This window comes from Hevea brasiliensis, chromosome 12, assembly GCF_030052815.1.
Source record: "Hevea brasiliensis isolate MT/VB/25A 57/8 chromosome 12, ASM3005281v1, whole genome shotgun sequence".
Classification (NCBI taxonomy): domain Eukaryota; kingdom Viridiplantae; phylum Streptophyta; class Magnoliopsida; order Malpighiales; family Euphorbiaceae; genus Hevea; species Hevea brasiliensis.
In genome coordinates, this window is record NC_079504.1 from 10,667,998 (window position 1) to 10,675,509 (window position 7,512).

General features: G+C 24.1%; 1 pseudogene; it reads right to left on the reverse strand.

The window, feature by feature from the left end:
- Positions 1-4,433: 4,433 nt before the first annotated feature.
- On the reverse strand, positions 4,434-5,227 carry LOC131171100 (BTB/POZ domain-containing protein At1g21780-like; annotated as a pseudogene).
- Positions 5,228-7,512: the final 2,285 nt, after the last annotated feature.

Consider the following 7,512-nt stretch of genomic DNA (forward strand, 5'->3'; position numbering starts at 1 on the left):
TTAGTCAATTTCATATCCAAAGTTTCATTCTCATTGGTAATCATAGTGGGTAGTGACAGTGCATTGAAGTTGGATACTTTAATCTTTCATTTTTATAAGATTTTTAAAATCAAATTTAGATTTACAGAAATTCTATTAATATGTAATAACAGATTTTTGGATTAAAAATGATAAAATTATCTTTTTTCTTAAAGATAAAATTTATCATTTTACTCATTTTATTTATCTTTCTTATCTTTATCATTAAGTAAACATTAAATTAATATTTAATTCAAATAAATCTATAAATTTTTATTTATTATTTTATTTTACTTTTATTTTCTTATAAAACTAAAATATTGATGAAATATAATATATTATTAATAAAATAATACTTAAAAATTTCGAATTATTATTATTATAAATTAAAATTTCATTAATAATAAATAACATATGCATAATTAATAATTTTATTACTAAAATTAATTGAAATATAATAATTTTTTTGATATTAATTAATTTAATTATAAAGTTAAGAAAAAAAATTAAAAGGAGGGAAATGGGATTTTATTTTTTTAATTTGAAATTTTAAATTAAATTGATTTTTATAAAATAAAATTAAAATTCAAAAATTTTGTAATGACAAATTAAAGATGAGGAATGAAGATAAAATAACATCAAACTTGAGGAGATGGGTCAAATTACCTCTTATTTGCATATCATATTAACCTTGCACATTTTCACTCTAGTTTGATTACTTCTTTTATTAAAAAAAATAATAAAATAATAATTATTCTATAACTTTTATAATTAAAATATTTTAAACTCAGTTTAATTTAAAATTTTGGTATTTTCTAAATATTATATTAAAATTGATTTTAATGATAATTTAAATAATATTATTAAATAAAATTGAATTTAAATTACAATTATAAAAGAGAAAGTTCTAATTTTTAAGGAAAAGACTCTACGTGATTTGCACAATTTGTTTAGAAAATATTATTAAATTTTTTATTATTTTATTCATTAAACTACTACTAAATTTATTGAAAAATTTTATGATTATTTGCAATTTATTTATATATTTTTCTATTCAATTAAGAAATAAATTACTATTTAGCTCCTATATTGTAATGAAACTATCTACTTAAACTTTGTATTTTAAAAAAAAAAACACTATTAAATATCTATTTAAAAAAAAATTAATTAGTTAATCTTTATATTTTCAAAAATATTACTATTTAGTTATTCTATTTTAGTTAAACTAATTAGTTTGTCTCTATACTTTGAAAAATATATTTTTAGATAAAAATATAAATTTTCTTATAAAAAGACTAAATCTGAATTTATATTTCTTTTTGAATTATTTAAATATTTTTATTTAATTTTTTAGACATTATTTTTATATTTTCTCCATTGAAAAAAAAAAATTCTTTGATTAGTTAAAAATTTAGGAGAATTTATTAATTTTTTTGAGTAAATAATTTGTATAATTTTTTATCAAAAGATTAAAAAAAAAAAGAGAAAAAACAAGGAGGATAAAGGTGTGAACATAGGAGAAGATGTGTGAGGAGAAAGAAATAAGAGAGCATAAGATAAAAATAAGAGAGAAAGAATTTGAATAGTTTAGGTATAAAAAATAATTATAAGATTAATTAATTAATAGAATCAAAAGTATTTTTTATATGGAAAAACTAAATAATTATTTTTATAAAATAAAAAAATTAAATAATAATTTTATTAACATTAATTAATAAAAAAATTAATTAAATGACTAAATAATTTATTTTCAACTTAATAATTTATTTTTAAAATATAAAAATTAAATAATAAATTTTATTAAAATATAAAAACTAACTAATAATTTTCTTTAATAATTTTCCACAAAAGAGCTCCCAATCCGGCTTATTTTGGTGGGTGTTTGGTAAGACTCGGCGTGAATTCATTATTTTAATATATAAAAATAATTTATATATAAATATATAGTCGTAATTTTTTTTAATATATATTTAATACTTTTAATAAAGGAGGGGCTGGGGGAAGTTCCTTTCGCCCGATCCACCCGTTTAACAAGTCTCTTAGGCTATTAAAAAAAATTGATAAATTATAATTTAATTTCTAACATTTGGGAAAACTTAAAACATTATCTCCATATTTTTAAATATTTATCTATTTAATCCTTGATGTTTTTAATAAATTTATAAATCAATTCATGCCATTAAAATTATAATTAAATCGCTATTAATTTTAATAAAAACAATCAAAATACTATTTATTATATTTTCTAAAGTTTGACAAAACTTATATATTAATATATAAAGTTTAATTATATTTATGCATTAGTCTCTATATATTTAAAATTCATCTATGTAATCCTTGGCATTTTAAAAAACCTTCATATTAGTCCTTTTATCAAGTATTCATATATGTTATCGTTAATTAAAAAAAAAAAGAAGATAAAATGCCATTTATTTATGAATTTTAATATAAAACAAAACAATTCATGAAGTTTTGATTTACTAACAAAATAGTATCTGATGTGATAAAATTAAAATTTTAATCATTTTAAATTTCAATTTTACAAATTAAACATTTGCAAATTACATTTAAGAATTTTTAACTAATATAGTTATTTTTATAAAATAACTATTAATTATTAGATTAACTCTCTATCCATATTAAAGTTAAAGTAAAGCAAAGAGAATGTGATTCTCTCTATTTAGTATTCTTATTTATATTTGTTTTAAGAATTTTTAAATTTTTTTATTTACTTTTCTATATTTTGATTGGACCAATTAATATAATTTTTAAATTTAACATACATATCTATATTAAAGTTAAAGTAAAGAAAAGGTGTTCATTTCTTTATTTAGTATTCTTATTTATCATTTTCTAGGAATTTTTTAGTTTTTTCTTCATTTTTTTATATTTTAATTGGATAAATTAATATAATTTTAAAATTAATATTTTCATATAATTATTAATTATGACATTGGAAATATAATTATATTCATTGTATATCCCTCTATTTTTCTACATTTTATTAAAATTTTATTTTATGATTTTTAATATTTAAATTTTAATTTTAATTTAAAATTTTCCTAAATTAAATTATTATTATTTTGTTTTTAGAATTTTTTTTCTTAATTATTCTACATTTTGATTTATCTTTATATTTATATCTATATATTTATATTAAAACTGAAACAAAGAGAAATTTTTAAGAGCTTCTATCTAAATATCTTTCCTATTTTTTTATTAGAGAATTTCGAGTTTTTTTAATGAATTTCTAAAAAATTTTTAATTTAATTTAAATGTATTTTTTAGCAATATTAGTACAAATAATTAAGATAAAATAAAAAGAAGATTTAACCCGTTCATGTGCAATTCTTAGCAATATTAATTCTGATGTATTTCTTAATAATATTTATTATACTATTAAATAACAAATTAAACAAACGCAATTAATTAAAATAAAATTTGTTAATAAATCCCTATTGTGGATATATTTTTTACTAAATAATAATGACATTAAAAATTCAATTCAAGAAATGAATTACAATATAATATGAATAAAGAGAAGAGTCAATTTTTATATGTTTCGAAGCAGGTGTATTGTACTTATTGATCATCTACTTGACGCAATCTTAATTGTACTTATTCAATCTAATATACAATATTTAATATTAAATTAAATATTAATAAAATTACATAAAAAATCATTACCAAAGAAAATTAAGAAAAAAAAAAACTTTAAAATTTAACAAGAAGTCTCGGACACAAGAAAGAAAGAGGAGAAGAACCTTCTAGATATCTATATATTAATTGCATTAAAAATAATAAAAATTCTATAAAAGTTAAGATTACCATTTAAAATGCTTAAAAAAAAATAAATACCATTTTAAAGAATTTGAGATACTTAAAAATCAACATATAAACATTACATACAATTTACGATTTTATCTTTAGCCACAATTAATGGACTCTAGAAAATATCCCTTATCTTATTTACAAAATTCATTTTATGTAAGATATTAAAAATTAGAAAATGGATAAAAAGACTTTGTAAAGATTAATTTATGACAAACTATTCTACACTATCACTTTCCTTCCATTAATTTTATTGTATTATTAAACTAATTTAAATCTCAATTTATTTTATTGTATCATTTTTCATTTTCTATGCTATTTCATAAATTTAAATTTTTTATTTATTTATTGTAATACATTATCATTTAAATTTAGACAGTTTTTACTTAGTACCTATATTTTCTATTCAATAAAAGTGTCTATATCTTCTAACTTCTATGCCTAATTCCACTGCTCAACTACATAATGCATAAACTAGGAATACCTGAATATATGCTTGTGACCAAAAACAGAAAAACAAACTTTACATTATACACAACTATGTAACTTTAAGCACTTCCTCAAAGAGGACTTCACAAGGTAAATTATACGGGTTTCCAAACTGTCAGGACTTCTTGGAACATTTCCAGCATCAATTCCCTGTCCGCTTGCCTGAAAAAGTTACTGATTTCTTCTCTAACATCATATACCTTGCCAAAATCAAATAAATATGTCTAGCATCCTTTCTTCAACTTGTCTAACTGGTAAAGCCGGGCCTCTTGCAGCCTCTCAAGTACATTTCCAGAATTGATGTCTTCCAAGAGGCTCTCCTCACAAGCATCTTTAAGGTCTGCATTGTCATATTTGTTTGTAGCCCAAAGCAATGCTAACCGGTGTTTCCAGAAATCCTCTTGTTTAATGGTTCCATACAAGTAACTGAGAAGAGCCATTCAAGACTCCATTGACATGTGTTCTATGTAGATTGTAGAGGACTCTTTTTCCTTGAGGTCATGATGGAACATGCTCTGGAAAACAGGTGAACTTGCAGAAAGAATTGCTTTATGTGCTCTTAAAGTGCCATCAGCAGTGTCATAACATCAGCATGGATGGCCTCATCCAGCATGCGAGAGAGACATCGAAGTGTGCTTTGGGTTGAAATAGACCGCATCATACCATCACTAGGCCATATGGAACTGGCTTCCCAACCCTGTATTTTCAGCAAGGAAAGATCAAAGGTTTAAGCCTCAAGAAGGACAAATATAATAGCGATTCAAATAATTTTTGGACTCTTAGAAATGTGTGTGTGTAATTTCAATTAACATTTAATTATACTAAATTATGTAATCATTAGATGTACATTTTCATTCTTGATTCTGCTTGCTTGAAGAGGAACCAACATGGCTATAACTTTCATGTAAAAAGAACATCATGCTAACATGCCAATTGCCGAATATTTTGTCACCGTCACCATTTTTTTACAACATTTGTTGCATCTATTAGATTAATTATTTGAACACATTAGGAGAATTGAAGTGCAATTGAAGAGCATACTCCTAAGGGACATTGCCCGCAGATATCCGGTCACCACCCTTATTTTCTGGAAATTTTGGCAACCAACCATTTAGGCACCCCCAAGTTCAGGTAGTAGTAGTACTTATTTTCAACTAGTGATCAAACCGCAAAAAAGGCAGCAGGCAGCCAAATGAATTTAATTATGAAGTATTTATGGGTGTGCTAGTAAAAGCCATGTATGCTAGTGTAAACTCCACTTAGGCCACTAGAAGTGTTCCTAAAAACAACAAACACTAATAAGGAATAAGATATTGACAAATTAGATTATGGAGAGTTCCAAACCAATTATCTAGCAAAAATGGCAGTAGGCAGCCAAATGAATTTAATTTCAACTGTGGTCTTGGATTACCGATTCGACGGCCGAATCGTAGGATATGAGCATTCAAAGTAGTTTTGAGACCTATTTCTCTCTTCTCAAAAACCACTACTGCCACCGTCTAACTCCACCATTTTTTGGCTTCCCATGGTTGCTAGAGCATGCTAGACGTCTGGTCTTCGTCGATTAGTGATAGGCTGGTCACTGGCCGAAGCGGGGTCAACGTTTCAAACTTTTGATTTTTTTTTTCAATTGTCAAATCTTGCCATGTATATATATACACGCACCTGTAGCTTTTAATTTTTTTCTTAAATCCTTAAACTTTTTAGTTTTTTTTCAATAAAGTCTCAAAACTCTTTCAAATTAAGTCCCATCTCTATTTTAATACATTTAAAATAATTTTTAAATATAGCATTTCTTAAAAATAATAAAAATAACATTAATTACAATAATATTAATAATAATATCAATAATATTATACTTTTTAAAAATATATATTCTTTTTTTTTAAATACCATCATAGAAAAAATATTAATTTAACACAATGAATAAAATATTAATGAAATAATACCTTAATTAAAAGTATTTTTTTAAAAAAAACAAATTAGGTTGTTATATTCTTTTCTCCTTAAGAAAATTCGTCCTTAAATTTTAAACAAACAAGAGATAAAGAAAAGAAAGCAATTAGGACAAGTGTGAGTTTTTGTTTCTCGAACTCTACAAAGACTATTGAAAACTTTCTGCTTCTTTCTAACTTTGTTGTAGCATTCTAGCTATCATTATCTCTATATAGCGAAGCTCTTATCTCTAATCACTCATTGACTTTTCTTTGTATTCTCTAACACCCCTATCCTTCCACTGCTTGCTAACGTGATATCTTGTAACTTTAATTAACTTTGGCGCCTACTTCTCTTTTACTTTCACTCTGCGCTAATGTATGTTCTGGTGACTCTATTCCTCATTTCTCTATCTTTTCAATTATTTGTTGCCTACCAATGTGACTTCTTTTCTTTTCCATATCACCATAACTTGTCCTAAATATTCATCCCATCATCAACTTTAACCTTCTTTTTTTTTCTTAATCCTAATTTGATTGCTAGCTCCATTACTTCTGGGATTCCAACTCTACAATTAGCTCCTACTAACACATCTTTCACATTATATAATACTATGATACTAATCTACTATTCATATTATGCAACACCTGCAATTCATCATGAAAGATTCTTCCTGTCTCTCCATTAATAACTTGACTAATAGAACATTATCATCCCCTACTACTCTTTATAAGAAATTGCTCATCATGATTAAATAGGTGCCCTTGAACTTATAAGTTCTACATGAACTAATAAGGCAGTGATCCTATAAGTTCTAACTAAACTAATAGAGCAGCGATGAATATGTGTTTTGCCACAATCTCCTACTAGATACTTGAAGGAGCGGAAGCATGTAAATGGTTAGATTAGAGCATTGAATTTCAAAAATTTCTTCTAGGGTTTCATGCATCATGCCACATGCATTATGTGCCTAATTAATTTCAATGCTCAATTGCATATTAAAACACTTTTAATATGTATTAGTATCTATGTTTACCATTTAATATTTTTGAATTAACAAATTAATTCAATTGAACCCTAGTTTGACAGAAGAATATATGCACTAACATTTTGATGCACTAGTTATGTAATTACCACTTTTAGAAAGCTCCTAGGACCTCAAATGTTGTCTCTCTAGCTTGTCCACACCAAGATCACCAATGGGCAGCCCCAATCTTGCCTCTCAAGCCTTACCAACCA